The sequence below is a fragment of the Narcine bancroftii genome, chromosome 1, assembly GCF_036971445.1.
Source record: "Narcine bancroftii isolate sNarBan1 chromosome 1, sNarBan1.hap1, whole genome shotgun sequence".
Taxonomy (NCBI): domain Eukaryota; kingdom Metazoa; phylum Chordata; class Chondrichthyes; order Torpediniformes; family Narcinidae; genus Narcine; species Narcine bancroftii.
Window position 1 is genome coordinate 280,312,970 of NC_091469.1, and position 14,131 is coordinate 280,327,100.

The window sequence follows — 14,131 nt, forward strand, 5'->3', positions numbered from 1 at the left end:
TTTGTATACTGTTAGCTCTGTTATTAACTATAGGTTGTGTCCTTTTCCTATGGTATCCTCTTTTTGATTGGATAAACTTGCTGAGCATTTATGGCAAGCTCCTTGAATATCTATCTACTCCCCAGAGAGTCTTTAGAGACACCATATCCTCCTTAAACATCTCTGGTAAACAATGTATTTGCAGGTTCAGCTTTTCTAAAGCTGTTACCATTGAGATCTATGACATCCTGAAGGAAGATTCTTATCTGTGGCCTTGTGCCTGGACTGCTCCGTCACTGGAGGTCAACATTACAGTGACTCTCAGCTTTCTCATCACAGCTTTCCAAGAGACCACAGCAGATCTCAGCTAAATTGCTAATCCTTGCAGCATAAGCGAGATCACCAAGGTACTCCATTCACAAATAAATTCTCAAAGAGGATCAGGTAGTATCTTAGACATTACGATTTGCTCATGTAATGGCTTTCCAAGAGTGTGCAATCATAAGAGTTCCTCTGAAGAACCCGGACCTTGTCATCGTCAGGAAATTATTCTACTCTCACAATGTGTAGTAGCTTGTGGATCTTGAGAAGTGAAGGCAATATTTAGAAGAGGCCCATGTGAGTCCTTTTTACTGAGTGAAACATCCAGCTCCTTGGAGAGGAAATACCTACACATTGCTTCTCTGGCAGCTCAATCAGTGAACCCATTAATCATTGAAGATAACACTGGACAACAAATCTTTTCAAAGGGTTTGCTTCCTGAAATAAATTAGGGACTATGATGGACATCTTCAAGCTGAACACAAAGATCATTTTAAATTTGCTGTATCATTTAAAAAGTATTTTTTTATTGAACTTAACATGTTTAATTGCATGTCACGCTCCTAGGTTGACTGCACATGTTGCATCACAAATATGAGGAGCTCAGGATTTGTCTTGGTCACCAATTTTACAATTGAAGTAGAGCTCATAGGGTTTCTTAATAAGTGCAGTCATGCTGTATCTTTGAGCCTGTGGTTCTTAACCTTGTTTTTCCACTCACGTATGGCATAGATACTCTGTAGTTAGTAAAGGATTACTTAAGGTTGTATGTGAGTGGGACAAAACGGTTGAAAACCACTGCCTTAAGCATATATGCGCCACAAGTGTAACAATCTATCACAGCTGTTGCAACATTGACAAGATATTTCTGCTGTATTGAATCTTCTTGAAGACAATAGATGCTATTGTTAAATATACTCACTGTGCTATTACCTGAAGAACATGTGCATCAAATCTATAATCAATGTAATGCACAGCATCTGTATATGTGAGCTGCTTTCATAGCATCTATCTTGACTAAACATGCCCAGGCCTAAGGCACTATTTGCATAGCACCTGCAATGAGTGCATCCCCAGGCATTCTTTGACTAACAAAAACATCTTGCTTGTGGGAAATATACTAGTAGTTTTAAGATAGGACAGGAAATCACAAAGATAGGTGATATCTAAAAAAAAATGGTATGTGATAGGAAAATGTCAAGGTGATTTTCATGATCAGCAACTCAAAATCCATAAAATCCACCCAAAAATATTCTGGAAGCAAAATCTTCATTGTTCTGTCTAATGAGAGCAAAACAAATACCTGGATCAGGTAGACAAACCACAAGTCATCCTCTGCTGTTGTCAATAATAATGACAAAACTTCCTCGTTGTCTGCTTCATGCATACTGAGGCCAACAGCTGGTGCTGGAAGAAGACTAGCCAAGATTCCTAGATCCTAAGGGTCATGTGGCAGAGATGAAGAGCAAGTGGAACAGGAAGAAGGAGATTGTCCAGAGAGATATCCCTCTCAGTATCCTCACACTCATTTCCCAGCGATATGCAAGAGGGTATCATTGTTTTCTCTATTTGAGTGACTTGCCACTGCAAAATTATCCTCATGGAAATCAAATTGCCCTTTTCATACTCCAAATGGTACAGCAATAATAAGTGGGGAGTCCAGATGATCTATAAAAATCTCACATCCAGCTTTGCAGATCCACTTATAGTGTTAATAAAATGCAGATGAATGAATTGCAGCTTCAATTGTTTAAAGCACCTTAAACATTTCAAATTCCTAATTCACTTAAAGTTCTGTATAATCTATCTTCCCCTGTAAGGATTTCTACTCTGCGTTCTAAACAGTTTTGTGCTGATCACCATGGCATTTCATAAGAACATAACATTTCTTTCTGCATTTTTGCACCATGGGGAGATTCCCACTCCTGCAGTTATCTCCTGGGAGCTGCTTCTAAAGATCAACTTGGGAAGCCTCTGCACCCAAACACACATGAACTCCCTCTGGTGTTTTATCGCGTTGACCATGATTTGCATGTATGCAAGTGTGGGAGATGTCTCCTTCCCTCCTGTAGCTTCTCTCTCTCCTGAATGTCAGTCACAACACACTGCTGTCAGTCACCATCGGAAATATGACTTTAAGGGTAAGCACCCTTCTCTGTTGTTGTCAGCAAAGTGTCAGAAATGGCACCAATGTGAGCAAACTCAAGTCCTGCTTTAGACATTGTTTCTGTGAATAAATGACCCAAACACTAATTTTAAGTGAAAGACGAAAGTCTGCAGACACTGTGATTGTAGTTAAAAACACATAAATGTTGGAGAAACTCAGCAAGTCTCACAGTGTCCATAAGAGGTAAAGGTGTATAATCAACGTTTTAGGCCTGAGCTCTTCTTCAAGGTATAAGGTCCTTTACCTCCTATGGACGCTCTGAGACCTGCTGGGTTCCTCCAACATTTTACTGTTCAAACACCATTTCAAAATCTTTTTTTTTGCTAGTGTCCCAAATTAAAGACAATGCTTAAATGCAGCAATGGTTTGGTCTCCAATTATAGTTGAAATTCAGTTTCTTGACATACACTTCCAAAAATCACACGTACATTAAGAATGATTATTTCCCCCCACTTCCCCTCCCCCCCACCCTCCCATTCCCCCCCACCCTCCCATTCCCCCCAATCCTCCCATTCCCCCCCCACCAACCCTCCCATTCCCCCCCCCCACCCACCAAATGAATAAATTGGAGTTCAAGATTTGGGAATTATTTTGCAATTTTTTAAATTACCTTTGGAGTTATAAACATATGAAATGAAATACATGAAAAGACTAACTGAGTCATCGAACCGTTCTATGGAGTTGTAATAGTTTACGCATTAGTAAGAAGACACATGCCCATTAAAGTCATAAAATCTACAGGGAACAAATTTAAAAAAATCAAGTTCAGGAAAGGAAAAGTGTCTGAAAATGTTTTCCCCAATGGACATAACAATTATGCTAGAAGATGACGATGAGTTTTTCTTGTATTTTAATTTCTGTCCCAACCAGAAACAAATCCAATCCTGACCTTACAGTGTGTAAGTGTGATCCTTGATAGAAGACATTCCTATCCAAACAGTTGTGAGAATTAGGAGCTCCCTGATAGCATGGCCAGCGGGATCTTTCCTTCATTGCAATCACCATGTCTTCGTTTCTCCCCCCTCTTCTGTCCCCGTTATTGCTGAGCAGTGCTCTAAAGCTGAGCCTTCATTATTGCAAGGAATTGTAGACATAGAAGATGGCATGGTGTGGGATGAGATCCCCTTTGGAGTGGATGTTGAAATCCATATTTTGAGGAGGTCATACATTTAGTACATTGTGTAGTTCCTTTCGCCACACCATGGGAAGGATGTGCTTGGCTGGAGTGGAAATTTGCCAGGGTGTTGTCTCCTTTGTTAGAGTGTTTTGTGCAGTTCTGATCTTCACACTGTATGTGATTATGCTGGAGAGAATGCTGAGGAGCTGTATCAGGATGTGCCTGGATTGAATAGGAGAAATTGGGTAGGTAGGCTGAGGGTGACAGTGAAAGTATGTAAGATCAAAAGGGTAGATAGTCAAAATATTTTTCCATTGGTATCAAAGGCAAGAATTAGTTTAAGTTAAGAGGAAGTGGATTTGAGGGGAATGTTTTTTTTTACAGTGAGGAGTCACCGGGATCAGATACTTCTATATTTAAGAGGTACAGATTTTAAATAGGTAAGACATAGAAGGATACAATCTTAATGTAGGAAAATGGGATTAGTTTATGAAGCAAAAATGTTGGCATGGACAGGTTGTGACAGTTTGTTTGCTAAATGACTCTCTGACTCCATGACATTGATCATAGACTTTGTTCCCAGTAGCACAAGCTTCGATTGCAATCTTTGGAGGAGTAAAGAGCTGTGAAATCCTTATCTACCAAGAATCTGAGTAGAAACTGTGATCAGAAAGATACTTCCCATATGATGAGCCTATTGTACTGGGGGGTATGCTACTGTCTGAGATGTTCCCATGGCGTGGTGACAGGAACTATACACAATACTAAATGTAAGGCAAAAATGACTGGCCTTCACTCTGAAGATAGAAATGTGTGGCTGTCAGTCTGTAGAGCTCGTCGAAAGAATCAAAGACTTGTTGATCCAAACCCAGGCTTTCATTAGCAAAAGACAGGAGCTCTTCACAGGTGGCCGACCAGTCCGGAATGATCCGACCTGGCTCGGGACACAACCCTTTAAGGCTCAGACAGTAGGCGTGGCTTAGCTCTCAGCCAATCGCTGTAAGCACAGTCTAGATACTGTAACCATATACACTATATACATTGGTGATAGATCTGTACAATCACACAGTCTTTACATCTTTGTTTCCTCAGGGAGAAAAAAAGTCATTCATCTCTCTAGCATGGTGGCTGAACTATGATGAGCATTCCTGCCTCAGGAGTAATGAACACCTTATGTGTATTTGTTAGATATAGGATTTAGTGGTAAAATACTTCTAGTTTCTCCTTTGATTTTCTGATTTTGGAAACAGGCACATGATGCAGGAAATACAAATTAAGGTTCGATTTTTAATTGTGGCTGAAACTAGTTATAAACTGGAACCCATTGTACTTAAACTGTACACAATAAATTATATAATTTATTAGGCTATTCCCTCAACATACCAAGACTGTGCATCATCTATAGTCCTAACACTTACACAAATTTGGGATTAATTTATCCAACATCAATTCCAAAAGATAAATGGTAAAGCTTTGTTCAGTTCCATAGTCTCCATGCAGGTTCTAATCTGTCTCCACCTATTACCCACCAACCATTATATTTCAACTCCATCCACCTCTGACTACCATATGTCAATCATCCCCCCTCCTCACCTGGTTCCTTCTGTCATCTACCAGCCCCGCCTCACTCCTCCCTTTTACCTTTTTAAACTACTTTCTCCCCTTTGCACTCTTAGTTTTGATGCAGGGCCCCAACCTGAAATGTCAACTATCCCCTTTTCTACACAGATGCTCCTTGACGTGCTAAATTCCTCCAGTCATTTGGTTTGTTTTACCATTAGATTTCATTTTCTTGTCTCTCAATCTATCACACCTGTAAAGAACTAATTGCACTAAATTTTATCCTCCAAAGTACATTTTGTGAAGTGTCTTATTTAAAGCTTTCTGAATGTTCAGGTTATGCACAAGGTTATTATTTTCCTTTTAAATTCATAGGCTCAAGAAATTCAATCAAGTTCATGATACAATTTTCCTTTCTCAAAATAGCTTTACTGAAAAAGGCTGACAAAGCGTTCCCTTTCAAAATGGTTATTTAGGGCATCACTGATGATTCCATTGAGTATTATACCTATTACTGAAGTTAAACTACTGGAGTAACCTCGCTGAGCCTTTGAAAATATGGAACTACATTGACATCCCTCTAGTCTGAAGGAATACCCAGAACTCCAGCAAGCTGATAATGTGGACAAAGGGTAACATTACATTTGCCTTATTTCCTTCAAAATTCCGGGACTTACCATCTATTTTTGGTGTCATATTCTATCTAAGTACAATTAAAACATTACTGTACTATTAAAATATCAGAGCAATACCCTATGCTATATGAGGGATGTCATCCCCCAGAACAAAAACTTGTGTAGCAGCTGAGTTTTTCTAATCTTTTTTCAAGCATCTTTTTTTTATTATAATTTTTTATTTTTCACACTGTGAACCATATCAACCAAAATATATACAAAGATTTCTCATTAAATATACACAGTGGCATTTCTCCCTTTTTTTCCCCTTACCCTCCCTCCCCCCTCCAAAACCAATAAATATTCAACACATACACTACAATAAAACCATAAAACAATGTCTTCACACAATGAAAAATAAACAAGAAAATGCATCATCTGTTTTTTTACACACTGAATCAAATCGTTTTGCCTTCTTATCATTTTAGGGGGTAGAGGTCCGAGGCAAGCTCTTTCTGTTATGTTCCATGTATGGTCTCCAAATTTGTTCAAATATTGTGACTTTATTTTTTAAATTATATGTTATTTTTTCCAATGGAATACATTTATTCATTTCCATGTACCATTGCTGTATTCTCAGGCTCTCTTCCATTTTCCAAGTTAACATTATACACTGTTTTGCTACTGCTAAGGCTATCATAATGAATCTTTTTTGCGCTTTATCCAATTTGAGGCCGAATTCATTACTTCTTATGTTACTTAAAAGAAAGATCTCTGGATTTTTTGGTATGTTTTTTTTTGTGATTTTATTTAATATCTGATTTAGATCTTCCCAAAATGTATTCTCTTTCATACATGCCCAAATTGCATGTATGGTTGTTCCCATTTCCTTCTTACAGCGAAAACATCTATCTGATAATGTTGGATCCCATTCTTTTAATTTTTGAGGAGTGATATATACCCTGTGTAACCAATTATACTGTATCATGCGTAACCTTGTGTTTATTGTATTCTTCATAGTTCCAGAACATAACTTTTCCCATGCTTCATTTTTTATCCTTGTGTTTAAATCCTTTTCCCACTTTTGTTTAGGTTTATAGCTTATTTCATCATTTTCCTTATCTTGCAGCTTAATGTACATGTTCATTATAAATCTTTTAATTATCATTGTGTTTGTAATCACATATTCAAAGCTGTTTCCTCTGGTCATCTCAATCTGTTTCCCAATTTATCCTTTAAATAAGCTTTCAGTTGGTGATATGGAAACATTGTACCATGAGTTACTCCATATTTGTACTTCAACTGTTCAAATGTTAATAAATTATTTCCCAAAAAACAATTTTCTATTCTTTTGATTCCTTTTCTCTACCATTCTCTAAAGGAAAGGTTATCTATTGTAAAAGGGATTAATGGGTTTTGTGTCAATAACAATTTTGGTATTTGGTAATTTGTTTTTTTCCTTTCTAAGTGGATCTTCTTCCATATATTAAGTAAATGATGCAATACTGATGAGCTTTTATATTGCACTAGCTTTTCATCCCACTTATAAAGTATTTGCTTTGGTACCTTGTCCCCTATTTTATCTAGTTCTATCTTAGTCCAGTCTGGTTTTTCCCTTGTCTGGTAAAAACCTTAATTGTGCGGCTCTATAATAATTTTGGTAACTGCAAACCACCTTAGTTATACCTCTCTGTTAATTTATCTAATGCTACCTGCAGTTTACCGACTTTCCATAAGAATTTCCTAGTTCATTAAAGAATTTCTCTGTTAAGGGAATTGGTAACAATTGAAATAAATATTGTATCCTTGGGAACACATTCATTTTCATGCAATTTACCCTCCCTATCAACGTTAGCGGTAATTCTTTCCAATGTTCTAAGTCTTCCTGCAATTTCTTTATTAGTGGCTCATAATTTATTTTGTACAAGTGGCTTAAGTTATTATCTAGCCTGATACCTAGATATCAGATTGCTTGTGCTTGCCATTTAAATGGCGATTCTTTCTTAAACTTTGTGAAATCCGCATTATTCATTGGCATCACTTCATTTTTATTTGCGCTGATCTTGTACCCTGATATTTCTCCACATTCCTTCAATTACTGATGTAATTCTTTTATTGATATCTCTGGTTCTGTTAGGTACACTATGATGTCTTCTGCAAATAACCTGATTTTATACTCCTCCTTTATTTTTATCCCTTTTATTTTATTTTCTGTTCATATCAGTTCTGCCAATGGTTCTATTGCTAAGGTGAACAATGAGGGGGATAATGGACATCCCTGTCTAGTTGACCTACTTAATTTAAATTGGCTCAATACATGTCCATTTACTGTTACCTTTGCCAACGGTTCATTATACAATGCTTTAATCCAATTAATATATTTTTCTGGTAGATTGAACCTCTGTAATACTTCAAATAAATAGTTCCACTCTACTCTGTCAAAGGCTTTTTCTGCGTCGAAAGCAACAGCTACTGTTGGTTTCTTATTTCCTTGAACTGCATGAATTAGATTAATAAGTTTACAGACATTATCCGTTGTTCGTCTTTTCTTAATAAATCCAGTTTGATCTTGTTTTATTATTTTAGGTACACAATCAGCCAATCTGTTTGCTAATAATTTCACTATTATCTTATAATCTGAGTTAAGTAGCAATATTGGTCTATATGATGCTGGTGTTAATGGATCCTTCCCTGTCTTTGGTATTACTGTAATTATTGCTGTCTTACATGAATCTGGCAAGTTTTGTGTTTCTTCTATCAGGTTCATTACTTCCAGGAGAGGAGGAATTAATAACTCTTTAAATGTTTTATAAAATTCTATTGGGAATCCATCCTCTCCTGGTGTTTTATTGTTCAGCAGCTTTTTTAATATATCCTGTACTTAAATGGTTTTATCAATTTGTTTTGTTCTTATTGCAATTTCGGCAGTTCAATTTTAGCTAAAAACTCTTCTATTTTATCATCTTTCCCCTCGTTCTCAGTTTGGTATAATTGTTCATAAAATTCCTTAAAGTGTTCATTAATCTCTATTGGGTTATAAGTAATTTGTTTGTCCTTTTTCCTTGATGCCAATACAGTTCTTTTAGCTTGTTCTGTTTTATGTTGCCAGGTTAATATTTTATGTGTTTTTTTCTCCCAGTTCGTAATACTTTTGTTTTGTTTTCATTATGTTCTTCTCCACCTTGTATGTTTGTAATGTTTCTTTTCATCTTAGTTACATAACTTATTATCTGCCCTCTAATGAAGGCTTTCATTGCGACCCATAATATAAATTTGTCTTTCACTGATTCCATGTTTATTTCAAAATATGTTTTAATTTGGCATTTAATAAACTCTCTAAATTCCTGCCTTTTAAGTAGCATGGAGTTTAATCTCCATCTATATGTTCTTGGTGGGATGTCCTCCAGTTCTGTTGCTAATAACCAGGGTGAATGATCAGATAGTAGTCTACCTTTATACTCAGTTTTCATAACTCTCCCTTGAATATGGGCTGACATCAAAAACATATCAATCCTTGAGTATGTTTTATGTCTACTCGAATAATATGAATATTTCTTCTCTCTTGGGTGTTGCCTCCTCCATATATCCATAAGTTTCATTTTCTGCATTGATTTAACCATAAATTTGGTTACTTTATTCTTTTTACTTGTCTTTTGTCCAGTTTTATCCAACATTAGATCCAAATTAAGGTTAAAATCCCCTCCTATCAATATATTTCCTTGTGTGTCTGCAATCTTCAAAACAATATCCTGCATAAACTTTTGATCCTCCTCATTAGATCCATATATATTGAACAAATTCCAAGACTCTGAGTTTATCTGACACTTTATCATTACATACCTCCCTGCTGGATCTGTTATTTCCTCTTCTATTTTGATTGGTACATTTTTGTTAACTAATATGGCTACACCTCTAGCTTTCGAATTATATGATGCTGCTGCTACGTGTCCTACCCAGTCTCTCTTTAATTTGTTATGTTCCACTTTAGTTAGATGCATTTCCTGCACAAATGCTATATCTATTTTTTCTTTTTTCAGAAAATTTAATAGCCTCTTCCTTTTAATTTGGTTATGTATTCCATTAATGTTTATAGTCATATAATTCAATGTGGCCACCTTATATCTTGTTTACACCTCTTTTCTGCTTCCACACCATCTCCATCCCCCTTTTTCCCATTTTCATCTCTCAGTTTTCCCTTTTTAAACTCAATGTATGATAACACATTTAAAACATAATATACTCCAATAATTCCCACACCCAATATTACCTTAACCCCAAATGCCCTCTCCGCTCTGAGTTGCCCCTCATCCCTTGCCAGGCAACCACAACTCCCTTTTCCATTTGGATTGCGATCTTGCTCGCAAGCGTCAACTATTTCGCAGTGACAGTTATTCTCTCCCCCCCCAGAAAACACTTTCTTTTAAACATATAACAAAGCTCTCCCTTTTTCTCCACCTTACTTCCTTCCCCTCTCTTTTCCCTCTTTAGTTCTTTACATATACATTGTTTTTACATCTTTATATATACTTTATCACCTTTCTTCATTCTTATTACATCTCTTCATCTCTCCTTCTATCCTGCAAACGCTCTGTGAATTCTTGTGCTTCCTCCTGATCTGAGAACAGTCTGTTTTGCTCCCTAGGTATAAATATTTTAAGCACGGTTGGATGTCTTAACATGAATTTATAACCTTTTTTCCATAGAATCGATTTTGCTGTATTAAACTCTTTCCTCATCTTTAAGAGTTCAAAACTTATGTCTGGGTAAAAAAAATATTTTTTGATCTTTGTATTCCAATGGTTTATTATCTTCTCTAACTTTATTCCTTGCCCACTCCAGTATATTTTCTCTTGTCGTATACCTCAAAAATTTAACTCAGATGGATCTTGGTTTTTGATGTGTCTGCGGTTTTGCTAGTGCTCTGTGTGCCCTTTCTATTTCCATTTCTTCCTGCATTTCTGTCATTCCCAGGAACTTCGGGATCCATCCTTTTATAAATTTCTTCATGTCTGTGCCTTCTTCACCTTCCTTCAGGCCCACTATTTTTATGTTGTTTTGTCTACTATAATTTTCCAACATATCAATTTTCTGAGTTAACAACTCTTGTGTCTCTTTAATTTTTTTTGTCACTTTCTTTCAATTTTCCTCTTAAGTCGTTTGCTTCCATTTCTACAGCTGTTTCTCATTCTTCCACATTTTCTACTCTTTTCCCCATTTCTTTCATGACCCATTCTAAACTTTGAGTTGCTTTTATCACTTTGTCAGGCCTCTTCTTGCTGGGCCTCTTGTTGTTGATCCTCCCCTCCTGGGCTGCTCATCTGTCGGGCCTCCTGCTGCTGATCCTCTTGCCGTTCACCCCGCCGACTTTCTTCCTTGCCTAATTCCTCACTCCTTCTCCTGCCGCCTTCCTCATCTTCCAACTGAGAACCTTGGTGTCGGGCATCCCTCAGCTCGTCGTGCCGTGGTTGCCCACTCCTCAGCTGAGCCCCTCTTCCAAAGGTGTTTCCTTTTACCTTTGATTGGGCACTGTACATGCGTAACTCTTCGCGCATGCACAGTTGTGCACTTTTGTTTGGCTCAGAGAGCCATTTTTGCAGTTCTCTGGTTGGGGGGGTCATGACTCTGCGGGGTTGGCATCAACCTCGGAGATCGGGCGCTCTTCTCCACCCCGGCTCCCTGTTCCTTCGTGCAGGTAAGGCCTTCTTCTTTCTTTTCCGGTGACTTTTCTTCTTTTACCCCCATTATTTTTACTTTTTTCTTCTTAGGTGCCATCTTCTTTCTTTTCTCTGCAACTTTATCTTCTATTTCTTATACTTTATATTTGTTATGCTTTGTCTTTTCTTGACTTTTTTTTCTTCTGGAGAGGGCTGGTTTTACCCTACCGGCCACTACTCCATCATGTGACTCCTCTTTTGTCAAGCATCTTTAAGATCTTTGATTACACCAGACAACAAGTTTTTTTCCTGAGGAAAACATTGGAATTATGATAAACATCTCCAGGCTGAGCACAAATATAATTTCAGATTTGCTGTATCACATAGGAAGTTAGAGAAATATTAAATTAATTATTATTATATTTGGCATGTTTAATCGCATAATAATACTGACACCTTGAGTTAGTTCAACTGACCCAAGGTTGTTTTGCTGCTGATTTTCATTTGTACTCGGCATCTGATGCCTCTTGTGTCAGTGTCCAACAATAGTGGGCCAGCATTGGTGGATTCCATTTGCCCTTATACCACGTTTCCATGGTTGCAATGCCCTGGTGAAATCTTTCATCATGTTTGTCACTGACTGCACCAAGATCAGCAGGAATTCCAAGTATGAATGCAGAAAATTAATATTTTTATTAATTTTCAGTAATATCTTTGTACAGAAAGAAGATAAAGAAAAGCACATACGAGAGTAATTATACATCTAAATTCCAAAAGCATAGCTATATTGATAAAGAATGTACATAATAAATTTAAATTTTCAGAACCCCTACCTGTAAACAAGGTTGAAAGTTAAAGTAGCTCACTCTGAAATGAGACAACACAGTGCCAAAGTTCTGTATTAACAGTAGACCAATAGATTATAGTAATAGTCCATGAATGAGCCCCATGGAAACTAATGTTTGAATCATTAATTGCATACCTAATTTTTTCCAAATCTAAACAAGACCTTGTGACCTTAGCCATTGTGCGTGAATAGTATGGTATTATCTTTCCACTTAATCAAAATAACGAAGATAAAATGCGACATTTAATTGGAGTTAGTAAAACATCATCTTCTCGAATTATTCCAAAAAGAGCAACTAAGGGATTTGGTTCTAATGTTAAATTGAGAATCACCAATAGTGTTGGAAAAATTTCTCTCCAATAATTTTTCAAACTAGGGGACGTCCAGAACATATGAATTAAAGAAGTTTCACCTATTTTGCATTTATCACAATGAAATTTATATCCGAGTAAAAACAAGATAATTTAGCTTTAGACATGTGGGCCCTATGTACAACTTTGAATTGGAACAGACAATGATGAACACCTAGAGATGTAGTGTCAATCAGTTTGAAAATAGAGTCCCAAACCTCATCGAACAGCTAAAGGTTCAAATCCTGCTCCCAGGCTTCCTTAATTTTTTTACTAAAGGGATGTATTTTAAACCAGTCAACTTGTCATAAATAACAGATAGTAAACCTTTACAGGAAGATTGTAATGTGAAAAATATATCCAAGAATATCAGGAGCTCCAGGAAATTTTCCAACCAATTCTTCAAAAGATGCAAAATTGTTATCAATTAAAAGGTCTTTAAAACATTTAATACCTGACCTATACCAATCATTAAAAGCAGAATCCTGCAAAGTAGGTTGAAAAAAAAGGTGATTGTATATAATGGGCTTGCAAAAGAAAAGCCCTGAAATCCAAAATGCCTTCTAAACTGCACCTATATCCTCAAATTGAATTTAACAACCGAATTGTCAGTTAATTTATAGAAAGAAAGAGAGGACCCAAGAAGGTGGTGAGATAGAAACATTTTTGGTGGAATTTAATTCAATTTCTACCCATGCCCGACAGTAAACTCGATTATGAAATTGTAATAAGAACAAAATCTTATGTATATTGACCACCCAATAATAAAATCTGAAATTAGGAAGCACCAAACCACCATTCCTTTTAGGCTTTTACAAGATGATATCAGAAAATCAAGTGAGTAAAAACAAAAATTAGGAATAAAAATTGGTATAGACTGAAAGAGGTACAAAAATATAGGTAAAATGCTCATTTTAATAGAACTAATATGACCAATCAAAGAATTTCATTAAAGACAGTTTCATATGCTTAAGTAGAGAAATTTTCCCTAAAAAGAAGCTTATAATTGTAATACCTAGATTCTCATGCAAAGACTTATACTTTGAAATCTGATTTAATTGAGAAAGTAAGGATAATATGTAAGTTAAAGAAGTATCAGGGTTAGATTTTTTTTTAAAAACAGCAAAAGGTCATCTTCGTAAAGGGAAACTTTATGTTCAATTGCCTTCCTATTGATCCCTGAAATATCTCTGCTCTTGCAAAATGCAATTGCTAATGGATCGAAGGCCAAATCAAAAAGTAATGGACTTAATGGACAGCCTGGACAGATATCCTGTTGGAGATAGAAAGGTTTTGAAGAATTGAAGCAGTAGGACATGAATATAATAATTTAATCCATATAATAAAACATGGCCCAAAATTAAATTTTTCCAAGATCGCAAATTTGTATCCCCACTCCATCCGGTCAAATGCTTTCTCTGCATTAAAAGAGAGAGCGCATTCAGGGACTGCATTGGGAGGTAAATACAAACTATCCAATAAACAATATATATTAAAATTTTAAAAAATGACATTTTATAAA